The sequence below is a fragment of the Malaya genurostris genome, chromosome 2, assembly GCF_030247185.1.
Source record: "Malaya genurostris strain Urasoe2022 chromosome 2, Malgen_1.1, whole genome shotgun sequence".
NCBI classification, from domain to species: Eukaryota; Metazoa; Arthropoda; class Insecta; order Diptera; family Culicidae; genus Malaya; species Malaya genurostris.
Genome location: NC_080571.1, coordinates 321,281,240 through 321,299,598, shown reverse-complemented (window position 1 = coordinate 321,299,598; position 18,359 = coordinate 321,281,240). Strand labels below are relative to the sequence as shown.

The window sequence follows — 18,359 nt, the reverse complement described above, 5'->3', positions numbered from 1 at the left end:
ATAGACCAGCTCCCTTCCACCGCTGGCAACATGTGTAGTGAATTTCACTTATCAAAACAACGGCGACTATCGTCAATCAGCCAAGTATGACTTCATAAAGAGTTTGGGCGCCATCTGTTCCGCACCCTCCGTTTCAGCCCCCTACTGAGCGGTAAGCTGTTACAAAAAAAACTACATTACTACAAACTCGAACTAACTACCTGAAACACATCCACGCCAAAGTGCAGATTATTATTAAAATACGGATGCGCATTTGTCCAAACTGGATATCGAATGAAAAAAAACAAAAACAAAAAACTAAGGGGAAAACATGATCGCCACAATCGCCACTACGTTGGCTCATCAATTGTTCCGCCAGAGTGCACACCCACACCTGCTGAAGCGCCCCGCAGCACGAAAGCATAACGCGAGTGCATAATCGCCCAAAAAGGCGTCATCCTTTCGCTAGTCACAGGTGAATGTGATTAAATTCCAGTTCATCCGAGGGTCCGATCCATCGAAATCAACCTTGATTTAGGAAATCCAAAATCTGCCAACACACGCACAAACACTTGTTCGTGCGATCGAGTGCTTTAATCGCATCAGCGCAATGCAACATTGCACAGCTTCGGAATGAGAAACGAAACGACGAACCGTGTGGAAGATTGCGCAAGGATTGCAACATACGAAGTAGAAGAAAAAAAAACTGTGCGGCAATAACATCATCATTGGAAACAACAGCAGAATTAACAACAAACAGACACCACCTAGTTAGTGTACTGGGACGACAGTTTTAGATTTACCTGCTCGTGCCCGTTTTAACGGAAAAGAGAGAGAGAGGAGAAGAAAAAGCGAAAGTCGCGATCGACTGACCCAGATCCTGACTGTTTCCAGTATGGCCTAGCATAGGCAATAGTACATTTTACACATGTACCAACACTGAACTAGTTCAGTGACCGACCGATTATTGAGAGCTAGAAATGATCGATGCAGTTCTGCAGTCGGAAATTGGGAAATACACACATTCAGCAGACGCCGATCGGGTTGAACAATCATTACGTGATCGGAATTATTTCTGTTTGGGCTGGTTAGAGGTCCAAAATAGCAATGAAATTTTGGCACCCAGATTCATTTCATCATCAAAAATTGTGCTTGCCTGTGCTAAAAGCTTGATCTTCTTTTTCGGATGCTGGGCCTTTAAAGGAACTTGATAATGTAATGTTTGCATTTAGAAAAAAGGACTTAATTCGGATGGTGATAAAAAAGCTACGACAGATAATTGTTTTTGATAAATTTCCCATGCAAGGTAATTATTTAAGTTTTTCTTATAAAAAAAACCTACGTCCTTGCGAGTAACAACTAACCGAATATTCGCCATGGTGGTCGAAAACATGCGTGTAGGCATGTTTTTGAGTCCTTTCTTCGTTTTATTTATGAATTCCTTCTTAGTTTTCGCGTCAAAATTGTTAACTTCACTTCAAGAAATTCTCGAGGGACGCAGCTGGGGGACGCTGGGCGGGTTTGCCGACTTGGGTACTACATTGACATTCGGCCGCTCCATCTCCTTCAACGAACGCTTTGAGTAGTGTGCCGACGCCAGATTTGGCCAGAACACCGCATCTTCGTCCTTATGATATTTCTTGATTAACGACGCAACTTCCGGCAGGCATTTCGTACTATAATTTTTCCCGTTCACGGCCACGGTTCCGGGCTTCCTTTCGATGCTCTGTTTGTTGTCTAATAGTGCCAAGATGTTGTATTCTGCACTCTTGGTGCTCAGAAAGTGGTGTCACGTACAACGAAATTGCAAAACGGGTGAAAGTGCACCACACCAGTGTCAAAAATATTATCGAGAAGTTCGGTAAGACCCTTTCCATGAAGGATTTGCCCCGATCCGGTAGGAAAACGGGTCCCAGCCAGCCCGGCCGGTACTTAAAAGTGGTTGAGTACATCAGGAAAAATCCATCGGCGTCGACGCGGGGTTTGGCCAAGCAGTTCAACACCAGCATCGGGATGATTCAACGGATCAAAGTTCGGAACTCCCTGAAAACGTACAAGAAACAGAAGGTGCCGAAAAACTCCCTGGTACAGCAAGTTCAGGCCAAAACAAGAGCACGAAAACTTTATAACCGGATTCTATAGAATAAAGACGGATGCATCCTGATCGACGACGAAACCTACGCTAAGGAAGACTCTCGAGCGCTGCCCGGACCGCAATATTATACGAAATTGGTGTACCAGGACCTGGACGACGCTGACACCACGGTGGCGATGGAAAAGTTTGGGCAGAAGGTGTTGGTCTGGCAAGAAATTTGTACCTGTGCTTCGCGATCGTGGATTTTCTTCACGAAGGGCACAATTAACGCCAAGGTGTACGAGGAAGAATGTTTGAAGAAGAGAATGCTGCTACTGTACAGAAAGCATAAGGCTCCTCATCTCTTTTGGCCAGATTTGGCTTCAGCCCACTACGCCAACTCCGTTCTACAGTGGTTGTCAAAAAATAATGTACAATTCGTGGAAAAGGACATCAACCCACCGAACTGCCCGGATCTTCGGCCAATTGAAAGGTATTGGGCAATTGTCAAGCGGCACTTTCGGAAGGAAGGTACAGTGTCCCAAAACATGCAGGAGTTCAAAAAAAAAACTGGACATCTGCATCCAGAAAAGTCACAAAAGTATATGTGATGAATTTGTGACAGAATGTCAAGTCCAAAGTACGAGTGTTTCACAGAAACTAGGATTTTTTAAATATAATCAGTGAAATGCATAAAAATGTAATTTTTCTACAATATATCGAAAACTGATGTCAAAATATGTTTTTTTTTTTGCTTTTTTATTCAATAATCAATGTTGCTAACTATTTTTCGATACACTCCTTATTACACAGAAGTATATCGATTACATTGTAGGTGACTTTTCAAAACATCGTATCAGCAAGTTACAGTTTCTCTTTGTTCATTTTCACCTCTGAATTTCATCTACGAAAATAAACAAGAAATCATGAACTAACAGTTGGTATTTAATAATAATGTGAAAAAAATTAAATCGCATTGCAGCAATAGGAAAATAACCAAACTGTCATCTGCTTATGCCGTTTAAAAAGTCATTATTTAATATAATTTGTTTTTATTTGTGTGACTCGTAAAATGTTCTTGTTTTCAGGTAGTGGATTTGGAGATTACCTAACAAAATCGTTCAATTCTTCTACGGTCTTGTGTCAGTTGGCGAAATGAAAATTCTATATTATAATTTTTGAAAAAATTTTCGAATAATTTATATTCAATAAACTATATTTAAGAAATTATTCAAAAGTTCATACATTTCAATTATAAATTTAAATCCACCTCACATGGAAAAGTATTATATGATACTTATAGGTAAAAATCATTTAAATTTTAAGAATTTCCATAAGTTCATATTTATTTGTTTGACAATTTGAATGAAAGTGTCGAGCGAATTGAATACTAAGTGTCATATATTTGAAATAAATCTCCTGTTTGCTCGATGGAATTCAAGTGTACTATAAATAGAAATCAATGTTATTTGATTTGAATCCTATTTAAAGAGACTTACGCAATTAAAGTGTCGAATCACATGCGGCGAAATTAAGTGTAAAACACATCAATCCAACGTGTCGATTTTTATCAGTGTTGAATGGTCAAATTTATCTGCTGACTCATGGGTTACTATGATTGATGCTGCAATTGATCGGCAATTTCTGTCCATTTTTTAAATGCGAACGTTATGCCAATTACAATTTCCCTCTGTTTGAAACTTTTTTATTATTTTCTAGAGCTACATGATTTCTGAGCATTCGTCCTTTGATGGAAACCTTGGAAACCCTTAGTGTCAAATACCATTTGACTCAGCTCGACGGGATCGAAACATATCCGTATGTGCATGTATGTAAAGAGTGTACGTACTAAGATTGCATCACTTACGAATAGCCATTATTTTCAATTAGAATATTAGTTGAAACTAGTTTAATGTATAAAGTTTACATTGTGTAAGTGACAGTAGTAGCTTTTCAATCGTCGCGAAGATGGAATCGGAAGATCAACAGCGGCGGAATATAATTTTGCGCACGTACCTTGAAAATCCGGATTTGGATTTCATCGTGTTATCAGCAGAATCGCACAATATACGGTACCTCACAATTTTAATCGAATGTTTAATTGTTGATCGGACAGAACAAGGTACCTAAAATGAGTTTCCGTGTAGTAGAAGTGAAGGTAGCAGGTAGTTTCAGCTATCAAGAGGAATCCAAACAGGTCTGTGAGAAATGTGGCGCTTAAAAAAAGTTTTTGCATAACGAAGGAAATTTTTATTTATACGTATTCAAAACAATCCAACATGCTTCGATGAATTGATTTCTATGAAATGAACATTACGAAATTGTTTGGTTTCATAGAATCTAGTAGAGATCGGGGACATCCATCTAGAAAAATTAAATCAGTGTATAAACGAGTGATTAGTGACTTTTATATGATGCTATGCTGTTGCACATTGTAGTCTCTGAGGACAACATTCCAAGTATTTCTTGGGTCTTAGAATATCTCTTTCAAATTTCCACAGTCGCAAAATATACTCAGATAGTCCTAGATGGTTTTGTGTATGGACGTAGTTATATTTTTATGTAATTTATACTAAAATCGAAAATTTTGCGCCAAAAATTTCAAATAACGCGATGTTTTCTTAAATTTACGCGCACATTGTGCAAGACCATATGAGCAGTGTTAAGAGGAAGGTTCGTGCATTTGGAATTAATTTTATATGTAAGTGGTGTCTGCACTTTTCTGCGTCTCGTAATGATGAACAAAATTGAAATTTGTGAAAACTATATGAAAAATGCAAGGGGAGGACCCTCAGAACAATGTGCCAATCACACATTAACACAATGCGTTGGCGCATTTATCAATATTGGCACTTTCGTTTTCATACAGTTGCACAGTTGCGGCACACAAAGGGCTCAGTTTTGACAAGTAGCTGTTTCATGGAGAACAGCGTGGCACACTTATGTCGTTTTCGTTTTTAAACTGCACTACACCGGTGGAGTGCTACACCATGGCATGAATAAACGAACAAAAATGATGAAAACATAAACAGTAACCATTGACTACAATAAACGATTCCATTGCACAGAGCTACACCAAACTTTTGATGAGTGCTACACCAGTGGTATCGGTGCAGAAAAAGTGTAGCACTGGTGTAGTGCAATTGGTAAAAACGAACGGTTTCAGTGCAGCTTTCGCTACACCTGTGTAGTGCAATTTAAAAACGAAAACGACATTAGACTCACAGTATATCACGTGTTTTTTAAAAGGCACAATATAGTTTCTGTTAAGCGACTCTCCCCTTGGAAAAATGGCTTTTTTCATTAGTCTGAAATGAAAGTGGCATAGTATATTCCTGAACGTTGGGTAGTTTTTATTGATGAATAACTTTGTGTAATATGAAATGTGAAAAATTCATAGAATTTTTCACAAAAACGGGCTTTAGGAGACCCTCTTCAGAAAATACTTTAAATTCTGAATTCTACTTAAGTTACGGGAACAGTACTTTTTGCAAATTTGTTTAAAATGACTTTCTGCACAACTTTGTCGAAGCTACCTAGCCCCTATGTTAACCCTGAGCTAAAATAATACTTTTATATCACTTTAAGGGAGATTCATCATGTAAAGAAATATTTAGAAAGATGACGCCTATCATTCTGAGCATGTGATGGCTGTGTGATGGTTAGTCTTTTCTACGATTGACCAGCGATCAGGGTTTGAATTTCACCGCTCACAAAGAGGCAGCCTTACCAGTCAAAAAGAAATACACAAACAAAAAGTTTGTGGAATCAATTATATTCAACATATGCACAGATGGTACAGTGTGCTAGTATTGGAGTCTTCATGAAGCACAGAAAGCGTGAATATACTTTTTCTCTCGTGGTCTGAATGTCATTCCTCTCACAAAATAATTCATAGCAAGCAACTATCTTCACGAGGCAGAATAGTGCTTAAGATCAAATATTTAGTTTTCGCCAAAAAACCGATGACTGGCTCTTAACTGTCGAATGTTTCTGAGAACTCCGATCGCTAACTCCTGTTATAGATGACTTTAAGCCACAAAAACTGTTGCACTTAATTTCTTCGGGCCAAGTTAATTGAGCGTAAGAACCCTTAGTTATACTTGAATATTATAAACATAGTGATCTGACGATCTGAGCAAATACTGCAAACAAACAAAGTCTTCGTCTGATGGTTGCTAGAGAGAAATTAACTCTTGCTCTCCTGTTACTTCTATAAATCCAATTCCTGCCAAATAGCGTTTTGTTGTTCATACATTTATTTTCTGCTGCTCAAGATCCTAAAACTAAACAGAGCCGGTTCATCATAAAACATTAGATGCAAATAAAATCAAGATACATTTTTTTACTGGATCTCGTTGTAACCCATTTTCTCGTGGGAGAGTTGCTCTCGTTCCTATCCACCTTAGATTGAGGGACCATTAGCTCGTTAGTCGTATCTTCTTCCATTTTACCGTCGTCGTTGCTGTTGTTTTTAGTGTTTTCGTCGTCATTGTTTTGATGCGTCTCTTGAACATCCGTAGTATTGTCTGAACAGATGTTAGTTGAAGTGGGTTTGTGTTGTTTCACGATGATTGCAGTTGATGCTTTAGCTGGGGAAGCTTGTTCGGTTATTCCAATATTTTTGTTTGTTGAACCAATAATACTGGACTCGCTAAATACCCGTACTGAACGGTTACCTTTGGTTGAAGATGTCTTTTTCGCAGTTTCAGGGCAGGGCTTGCTGTTGTTTACTGCACTGTATTGTATTTGTTTCTATCGTCTCGACCGGAAGCAATTTTCGACTGTTTACTTTTTTAAGCGAACACAAACTCTGAATCCGAATAACGTTTAATTGGATTTAATCGAAATAGTGCATGAGAGTGAATCAACTAACTGGATAAAAAATAAGTATTGTAATCAATATTTAGCATGGAATAATTTTTCATTGCGTATTGCTGGCTTGTTGAGAGCTGTAAAAAACACATGTCCCAATTACAGCAAAACCATCATTCAAATAACATTCGACAGTTGAAGGCCAGTAATCAATCTGTCAGCGAAAACTGAATACTTAATCTTCAGCTCTATCTAGTCCAGTGAAGATAGTTGCTTGCTATGAATTGTGGGGTTAAACATTCTCTCTTACCGAGAGTAAGGAAACAGTGGTATGGGTGAACGCTCTCTTCCATTCTCGTACATGGACAGCCATTCCAATGAAATAACCAAGCTCACGCTTCCTCGGAAGCGACATAGCTCATAAAGCAGATATATTCATGAATATCTTCATCTTCACTGCTTCGTTCATCCAAACTCTGCCAGTGATCCCAGTATAGTTGAAACTCATTCATGATTCTAAACGAAACTGCAATAAGAGCGAATTTCATTAGCAGTACTTTCACATCCCTTCATTCGACAGTCCTGGCGGTTCAAATATTGTCGGTTGTTCTGAATTCTCTACATTCGAGTAACATGCGAAAAACAATGTCACTCGGACAGTTTACCGCGCAATATATGTCCTCGAAAATTAGTCAGAATATTCCGGTTTATAATTTGTATTTGATGAAACTATAAGTACACAGTCCTCAAATAAAGTAACAAATTTCAGAGCTCCATCCGAACTCCGAAAAAAATCTATAAAAGTATCTGCAATTTTTTGATTGACTAAGTGAAGCGAAAACTTATTACATTTTTTGGTACCTTTCCCTTCCTGTGAACGATCGAAGTATATGATGGCGTCCGGCAATGGGTTTGCAACTCCACACAAAACACGTTTCAGATGATAAACTATACGCTGATCGGTAATTAGTTCAAGGGAATGTAAAAATGTATCCATTCCATAGAGAATCATTCAAACTGTAATACAATGTGATATACACAGGTGGGGCAGACCACATGGCTTGCTTGCGTTGGTAACCAAAAATTTGCAAATAGTTCGGTATGACGACATACATGAAAAATAAACATGCTTTAATTCAATGCCAACTAGTCCGAACGATGTGACGAAAGCAAGCACGTGGTTTTTAGTTTTACTTGGCTAACTCACTCACTAACACAAAAGAGTTGTGCTTGCCCCACCTGTTTCTACCACATTGACTGTAATAGGCCATCATCATTCCACCTTGGCGTCTACAGAAAGATTATCATAATCAAATAAATAACTTAATTATAATCTAGTTTTTAATTATAATAATAAATAATAATATTATTGAATAACTTATTTACGTAAAATATTACACGTCAATTAAACCTTATGAATTCGGAAGAGATGAGAAAGCGAATAGTCAGAAAGATTAGAAAGGAAACATTAAATTTCATAGCAAAAATTACAGCGAAGGTGTCTCGGCTTTTCATGTGAGAGCAATATTTTGATGAAAAACACATGTTTTTATACGATTAATAGATCCGAAGCCAACCACAAAGAAAGCCGGAAAATGGATTTTTAAGCGATTTTTTTGCAGAGTTCTCTCATATTCTAACACAACTTCGTTGGTCATTATAATGAGCGATTGGTTTGCAACAGGAAAAGTGTATCATGCTAGAGTATCAATTAAAAACAAAACAAACACTCCGTTTCAGCCAACCCCAGGTGCTCTAACCTTGCCCACAGAGGCTGCACATAATTCAACATTGACTAGGCTCCATCGGAGAAGCAAAAGTTAAACTTCTACACACAGCGAACAACATCTCTGCTCAAGTCAACCAATGCTGCGAACCTCATAACTTTGATATTACTGTCCATATGCTGCAGCTTGGAACCACCACCACCGCCACCGTCGCTGCCAAACCACCGCACCAGTTTAAGTGGAGCTGCATGGCAATGCACTTAAGAACCAACCGGTGTAAAAAAAAAGCTGCTTCAGAATTTCGCAACTGCACCGAGATCGTTTGTTTGCCTCTAACAGAAGTGGTGTCACGACTTTGTACTACTTGATATTTTACCCTCTTGCTAAGCCCCACCGATGCAGTCTAGAGATCTTTCCCTGAATGAATGAATGAATGAAAGAAACGATATACAGAACATGCAAGTTGAAACAATAACCGATTCTGATGTCGATTTCAAGTTTTTTTTCCAGAAAATCATACGCCGCCTCTCAACTAGGTACTGATCGGTATGATTAATGTTGCATCTTGTGCAGGTGAAAAAAAATGAAAGTAAAGTGACTGCTCTCGCATGACCAATGATAAAGTATCTCCAAGTAGCAGCGAAGATTAAACAGTGAAATGTGTTGGATAAGTACTTCATCGGTCCGAAACAAAAGCAACGATTTTCCGATGCGGAAGATGTCTACTGTTTCTATCGTTTCTTTCAAACTCGAACTGACATGAAGGCTACGGCACTAATTTGGCTCATAAAATTCCAACTTAGCATCACCTCTAACCTCCGCATTCCAGCGTGGGCTTCCGATAAGTCCGACGCAACGAAGCGAAAAGAAACGGAGAAGCCACTCCGAAATAGACAACACAAGTTCAATTTCAAGGCCGGCAAGTTTTCCTGTCCCGATCTAAGCCAAAATGTTGTGTAAACAGAAACGCGGCGAAAAACCGTAGACTCAAAGACGCCAAAAGCCGCGAGGAGCCCACACAGAAACCACGCAAACCGACACACGACGACGCCCGGAGCCACGCCACCGCAAGCAGATGATGATCAATCGTTTGCCGAGGGGGGGCGGAGTCGAGCATCCGATTAGTGCTCACCGGTGAAGGATGGCATCTTTCGGCAAGTAACCTGTTGAGTGAGCGCAGTTTCACGACACAACCGATCAAATTGTGTAACATGTACCATTACACCTTCATGCGACACCCAACGAGCGTGGTTAGCCAAGTTCGGTTCGATCAAAAGGAAATTATTCCATATAATAAGATCAGGTGGCCGGATATAGTTTTCCGGTGCAGTTTTCCGAACTGTTATGAAATATGATTCAATCGAGCTCAACTATCTTACTGGGGTTTAGTTATCCAATTATTAGGAATCAATAACTACCATGGTGATGGCCTGTAAGTCGTATACGAATCATAATATTAATCATAAGGGCATATTCAGTAGTGTTCTTGTTCTAGATGCCTAATTGATGTCAGTTTTACAATAAAAATCTGGATTTTGTAATAAGAAAAATTGGTAGCCCCAGCAGCGTTTTACTAATGTTTCAAATATAGAAAAAATAGAACGGCTGAGTATGCCAGTTTTAAACTTGACAGTAGAACTGTTCGAAAAAATTGAAACTAAAACGACTTGCTGGGGATACGATTTTTCCAGTCTTACTTATATTATAGATCTTCCATATAAAACATCCAGCTGCTGGGCTTTTCTCTAATATAAAAATTTTCCACATTTGTTTTTAATTTTCGTCCTCTGTAGTGTATGAGTCATTTAGTTCAAATGATTGATCAGTGTGCAAAGAAAAACGAACTGGAAAATATAGTACTGATTGCGTGAGGGAGGTAAACGACGTATCGGTCGTGGAAAGTTGAACATGTACGGAGTTTCTGTGCAATCGGGTTGCTTTCTGAGTTTGAGTCACTGATGATATTTGACATTTCGTTCCTTGTTTTACCGATTCGGTTTGGCAATCGAACTAGTACAAATCAACATGAACTAAACTTTCATAAACTTTTTGTAAAATTGCTTGATAGTTATTCAGAATCAAATTCGTCATAGTTCATAGTTCGTTAATAGAACCAAGTTTTCCTTTGGGACCCGGGATATTTTTGAATTAATTTAAGACTATAGTTCGGAACAAAATATCACATACCAACTACCAAAGGTTGACTCAATAATTTCCAAAATGATTCGAGTAGTTCGTAAAAGTATACTTCAATGCTTAAGTCACTTATTCGGTTGTAATTCCGGAGCCAAACTCATCACCTAAAGACTGTCCCAGAAAGTATGGACACACTTTGATTTCGCTGTAAATGATTCACAAGTGTTAGATATTCAAAATTTATTTGATATATCAGTATCAGTACTACAACAACAGAATATTATTTTCAACATTTGCTACTTAGCCATTGTAGACTAGCTGGCGCACCTTCTTGCGAACGTTCCTCATTAAATTCCGTACAGACTTCTTGGCGACAAGTTCTGACACTTTTTTCCAATCTTTTTCGAACTGTTGAATGGTTTCGGCTGCCCAGACTAAGATGTGCCTTCGTTAATGCCCAAAATTCCTCAATTGGTCGAAGTTGTGGGCAATTTGGTGGATTCATGTCTTTTGGGACGAAAGTGACATTTTTGGTAGTATACCATTCTACCGTTGATTTCGAGTAGTGGCAAGAAGCAAGATCTGGCCAAAAGACAACAGGATCCTTGTGGCTTCGAATCACGGGTAGAAGTCGTTTTTGTTAACATTCCTTGATGTATCTTTCGCTGTTCATTGAAGCAGTGGTGATGAAGGGTTTCGAAATCATACCGCAGCTACAAATTGCTTGCCAGACCATAGCTTTCTTACCAAATTTTTCGACTTCAGTCGATGTCTCGGACTGGTTTAACACTTGCCCTTCTCGTACCGTATAATATTGTGGTCCCGGCAACGATTTGTAATCGAGTTTCACGTAGGTTTTGTCGTCCATGATTATGCAGTTCAAATTCCAGCAAGAATCGTATTGTACAGCTTTTGAACCCTCGATCTGATCGATGCTTCTTGTTTCGGACTTGGTTGTTTATGGTTCTTATAGGTTCGAAAATTCAAACGTTCTTTAGCACGAAGAACATTTGACTTAGAAGTGCCCTTTTTTTGGCCACATCCCGAACTGAAACCTCCTTCTTTTGCTCGAACGCCTTCAGTATACGTTTATCCAACTGAGGGTTAGCAGGACCTTTTTTTCGACCCGTTTTCAGTTTATCCTCAAAGGTGTTATCCCCACCGAACTTCTTGATTGCATTTCGCACGGCTTTTTCACTTACTCCTTCCATTTTGACTATCTTTCTCAGTGACAGTCCGCGTTCTGTGCACCATTTGTACACAATTTTTCGACGTTGTTCTGCTGAAAGTCCACGCATTTCGAAACAAACTAATGAAAACGAATAAACAACTGCACAAGTGATTAGAGAAGAATGTAAACAACAGGACGCAGCTATAAAAATTGACAGATTCTGAACCATTGCGAAATGGCAGCGGTTTTTGGTTGCGTCCATACTTTCTGGAATAGTCTTTACAATATATTTGAACTCAATCATTGACCTCTTTGCAGATGCAGAAGCCTGCTGAACCATTTTCGATAAATTTAAGCGGATAACAAAGCGTGCAGTATTTGAAGGGAAGGGAGCGTAGCAAGTGTCATTACCTGGGGGTCATGAAAAATATTCCTCTAATTTGACGAGAATCAATAATTTTAGAAGAGCATAGAAACATTTTGCATACCTTACATTTGTTTATATGGGGGGTTGATGTAGCGAGGGTCTTTAAAAAGGGGGCGTAATGTTTGTAATTGCATTACTACGATACTACTATTCGGATTGCTATCAAACTTGGCACAGATACTTCTGCTCTTCAGAGAAGGTCATAAGTGTATGTTAATAGAGGAGGGAGCGTAGCAAAATTTATCTAATTTGACGAAAATCGATACTTCTTGAAGACCATAGATACCTTTTGCACAACTTAAATATTATTATAAGAGTATTCGTGTAAGGTGGATGAAGTAAGTACCTCTAAAAAAGGGAATTTAATGTTTGTAACGGCATAACCCTGGATGATGATAGAATTGATCGGAATTAAGGAAAAAAGTGCTTCTTGAAGAGCACAGCATATTTCTAACATCTAAGCGATGGTCTCAAATATATTCACAAGAGCGAGGTAGAATCATTATTCTTAGCAAAGGAAGGTAACATTGATCTGAACTGACGAAGAAATCATACAATCAATGTGCGGTTTTATGTAAATTGAGAAGACTGGGTTGCTGATGGAAATAAATTTACGACAATTTTTTGCGGCCATGCCTTCGCGAAACATTTCCTAGCAACGTCGGGTAATTCAGATAGTATAATATATTTGTTATTGTGCAAGATTATCGTTTCTTGAAAGCATAAAACGCTATTGCCGTTTTTTGAAGTAAAATAATGAACATATATTATTTTTTCATATTTAGCATCGAATTATTTGAGTTGGGTAACACTTTTAGTAACATTTCAATCTCTGGGTCTTTTAATAGAGTTCGACTAATAAGCTTTGAAGAAAGACCACAAGCTAGATTTATCATTTTCATCATTTCAAATGCTAAAAAGCTAGCTTTTTGGTGCTTCAGTGCTACTTATATGCATCGTTAAAAGAGGCACAATGCGTATAACAATCATCAGCAGAATGCATTTTGTCTGCTCCGACAGCACGAATCCGAAAGAAACGATAAGAAACGCCTGCCGTTATGCCACCAGTTTGTCATACTGCAGTTCGGTTGAACTACAACAGCCATACTGTTGTGTTCAATTTGCAGCTGAATTGAGCTTTCGTTTTTCCGATATACATGAAATAAACTACCGAATTCAAACTATGGTTGTTTGATGAGAGAAAATGTTTTCCACTTGCAAAGCCATCTGTCAAAAATTTCAATAATGATGCAAAACTAGTTCGAATCTTTCCTTAGGAATGACTGTCAGATTTTATCTCAAATTAAATGAACTGAAGGGCTCGGAGTGAATGCACCTTTTTTTTCTTACTCAATGTGGATCGAGCAGATCGAATAAATCTCACTTTAACATATGGTTTGAATATATGGAATGACTTCTAAAACTGAGATGAATGGGAATGCCGTCACCATAGTCACCGTCACCATCTGAAGTATTAAAACAGAAATGACGAAATGACAGTGGCGTTCGGGAATCTTTCCGGTCTAACTTGACCGGTTTCTGTTTACTCGGAAATCATTGCTCAAACTATGAACAGATATACTTTTACTTACTAGTAAATTCCGGTGATGCATGTACATAAGTTGGATAACGATGCATAACAAATCTTCAAATGTTGCATAAAATAAACCCAGCGCGAGTCGCTGATGCAATAAATGCATTGCGACAAAAAGCGACTTTTCGTTAATAGAAATCATTCGAAACACGAATTACGGAGATGAGTAACATTACATACACACATTATTATGGAGGCGCGTAGCCTGATTTGTCCCTCGAGTAGGAAATTTAGCAACGAAAGTGTATCCAAACCATTCAATTTAGATTCTATGGTGCGATTCATTGAACATTAAAACAAAATGGATCGATGTTGGACCAAGGACGGGTCAATTGAATCGTACAACACCGAACCTGTAAGGGACATCTTGAACCATTTTTGTTGATGTTACAAAGTGCTGTTATTTTATGTTCTTTTAAAACATAATTTGGTTTTAGTATAATTTAATACAACCTCACAAATAAGTTGGATTAAAAGATATATCAGAATGCAAAAGCTTTGTGTTCAAGTGGTAAATCATTCTAAACTTTGTCTAGTACCGATTCATGTAAAAATAAACGGATTCAGGAACGCTAGCGGGATTGGGTGGGATCATTACAGGACACGTAGCTATATAATCCGCAAAAAAGGAATATCTATGAAATTTGCAGAAAATAAATTGCAACAATATTGATATTCTAAACCAAATGCTGGCCGACTATGGAAAGATCTCCGTTTACGAAGGTATAAATCACGAAAAATATACGAATCAAGCATTAATCTTGGTGAACAATCTAATCAACTGTTCGGTTTCACATTTCCCCAATCCCACCGCACACGTGTGTTTGGTTAAGTGCCTTTTGAAACCACTAATACAAGCAGTCGAACTAAACAGTGAAAAATTACCATGCTCATGTTCAGCAAGTTATTACCCCTTCGCAGGGTGCTTACTCACTCGCTCGCCACCACTCATCGGTGGCTCAATGGATGTCAATTGCTGTGCCAAGTGGTGGCCAGTTTAACCTACTGACTGACTGACTGACTGACTGACTGTTGATTTTTCGCCTAGGTACCTACATTCATCGAAGGCTTTCAATTGTAGGCTCTTCATGCGCGGGGTTTAAAGAAATTGCACACTTGCTTCTTAATGCTTGCTCAGCTCGGCGTTGAGCTCAACGATGGTTGCAATTGGCTTGCGTATGTCGATAGATACCACTAATGCATGCAGGCACGCTAACCACTGTTTATTTCTGTTCAAAGAGCCACCGTCAGTTGCCGTTAGCTATTGCTGCAGTCTGCAAATGATGATGGTGCTGGTAATTGCATAATTTACGTTTCGAGAAAGAAAAGTAAAAGCTGCGCTTTTCGGTGCAAAAGAGGAGGATTGCAGCAGTTTTTCTTTAGTTTTTTTTTAATCAACCGACAGGCTCGAGGTTATCTTCTTCGTTTTATTTTCATCATGTATCTCCACAATCTGAAGTAGAGCTTGACCGTCACTGAATTAAGGAATTATAGTTTCCACCCGACGAAGGGTGTTGACCGGTTGGATACGTGGTTTCACACTCAAAACCCTGTCGGTTACGGCAATATCAGCTGTGTTAAGCCTTTTCTCTTATATTTGGGGATTGTACTTGAATTCGTAAACAGTGTTCATCTAACAATGTGTTTTAATTAACTTAACTCTTCTACCCAACATATGACGAAACTATAATGAATTGTGATTAAAACTGACATTGAGGATTTCGACATGCTTCCTAAAGTATTGATTCGTAACCGCATGCGACGGGTTGGTTAAGTAAACTAGTTTGCCAGCATTCTTTCGAGGGGTCTTAAGAAAACGAATTAAAATTTTTTACTGATCGGAGCTTTCAAGAACTTTAAAAGTCGTTTTGCTTTTCTCAGAAAGATAAGTTATTCAACCACTGTTAAAACCTACTTTTAAACCGAAGCCGGATAGCCGAGTGTCATATACCATTCTATATGAACTTGATTTTTTCGGCTGAACCAAGATTGATTTTCACAATCTTAGATTCATTTGAAAGAACATATTTTCCTATAGAACATTTTGAAATTTTATCCGAACTCGACTTCCGGATTCAGAGTTACATGGTGATAAGCGCAAAATTTGTAAAAAATAAACACTCCTAAGATGGTTGAACCATTATTTGGATTACTTCCGGCTCCGGAATTACAAGGTGATTGGTAGAAAAACAATCTTAAGGAGCGTGTTTCTATACATAACAAGGTAAAAACGAAAAAAATCTTCTGAACTATCTATATAAACTAACGTTGTGTACGCCTCGTTAGTTATTAGCCATAAAAATTAATTTTTGAGATATCGATTATTAGTTCAATTTTTGCAATGACTGAGTGGAAGCATATATTGGAGAAGCCAAATGAATGGAAGCAGATCCAATACGAACTATCAATATTGGTCCATGTTACGTAAAAAATTTCAGCGATCCAAATACATTTTATGGTTTATAACTGTCATTGAAGGTGTTTCGAGGTAAAATTTTTTTAAAGGCCATTGAATCAATTTGTAATTTTATTTCTAGGTCTTTCTTCATAATATCAATCGATTTTCATCAACCGCAATCAGCCTGCTTTCGGTATGCCAAAGAAAGTTTAACCAGAAATACGATTTTGATATAAATTGGGGTAAAACGAGTTAAACATGCAAGTACTGTCATTCCCGTTGTGTTTTATTGGATCACAGATGTTTTGCACGTAATATTTTTTTTTTTTTTTTTTTTTTTTTTTTTTTCCTTTATGGGCTGCTCTGGCCGAGGGGGGTGGTTACAACGATCCACACTTTCCATACCAGACGAACTAGGCTATGGTGCCCAAATGAACACTAGTAACGAAGGAGGAAATCCTCCAGCATGTAACCCAATCGACAGATTCCTTTTCGGTTATCAATTTGCAATGAAAGATACGAATATCTTCTATTGCAAGTTCACCAGAGAATTTGTCAATTGGGCAGGAAGTATGTGCTTCACCCTGTAACCAGTCAATAATTGAGTTGTGCGTCTGTATCGTATTGGTATTTTGTCATCCTACCAGCTGCTTCTGTGTCTTAAATGTCCTCGTCGATGAAGCTTTGCAAAATTTCGCACTGTATCCGCTTCGGTCTTGGCCCTGCTTTCCTATATAGTCTTTTATGTCTGAAGCGGTACAAACGATTATTACTTTAAAGTTCCTAAATAGATGTAGATATGTTTGGTCTACTAACACTATCCATTCTCATCTGCTCTGATTATTTCTATCTTTGTCGAAGTTACGTTACATTACCTTTTCCCATTGCATCGCTTTTTTGACTATGCTGACTATGAAACCTGTTAATATCTCAATGTGATAATTTATCAAGAATAAAGAAATAATAATAATTACTATGACAATAATAATTTCAATAAGAAATAATTTGGTGTACTATTGCAGCGAATATACAGTGATCATCTCCAGGTATTTTTTTAATTAATATTACTCCTCCATCAAACTTCATGTGCTCCATTTTTGTAATTATTATATAGTTTCCCTTTTATTATGTTATCGTTAATTTGGGTGTATAGAGATTTGAAATTCATTAGCTTAATCTTAAAAGTCTCTTGATTATGGACATATTAAATTTCACCTCTCCACAAAGCGGGAGGTTTCAATAGTGGAGAGATAATAGCAATAAAAATAACTCTCATGATGATAATAATAATAATAATAATGTCAATAATTATAATAATTATAATAAAAGTCAAAACAATAGTAATAATAAAAACAATAATAATAATCATAATAATAATAATAATAATAAAAATGATTAAAAAAAATAGTGTTGCACTCACCTTTCTCCTTCATCACACCACTACTTACCAAGAGTTAGGTTGTTACCTAACATATTCATGCTTCATCACAATCGTGGTACATTCTGGGGGTTTTCCTTCTCACATCTTCCTGGCCTTGAATCCTCGATGATAATCCTCTGCTTCATCAATCTCATATAATTTATTTTTCATGATGCACATAGAATAAAATAAAATCAGACATTAGTGCTTTCGTTAAATTATAAAATGTAAGGGTGCGCATTTAACACTAGATTGCCCATGAAAGTCACAATATGTAAACAATGGAAGGATTGCTTAGAATTTTGTGATCTTTATTTAATTTAACGTTATAAGAACTCAGGCACTCTGCACTAGCTTTTAGTTAGTCTGTCAGTGACTTTCTTTCTTTCAATCATTTTGACTGTTTTTGATCAATTTAGGTCTATACTAAGTTTTGGGCCTTCTAGTGTTGAGCACGCATCCAGGAAACAAAAACTACTACATGTATTTCGTGAAGAAATACTAGGTGTGACTGTATGAAATGGTCCACGTGAACCGTTCTCTTCCAGAAACACACATCTCACACTCTTATTCAGAAGGTGACATCTGTGTCCAAGTTGGAGAAATCTAAGTACATTC

General features: G+C 37.8%; 1 protein-coding gene across 1 annotated transcript in view; it reads right to left on the bottom strand.

Annotated features, from left to right (window-relative positions):
- Window positions 1-18,359, bottom strand: part of LOC131431287 (angiotensin-converting enzyme) — a 265,227-nt gene that overhangs the window by 183,036 nt on the left and 63,832 nt on the right. The gene's annotated exons all lie outside the window — the stretch shown is intronic.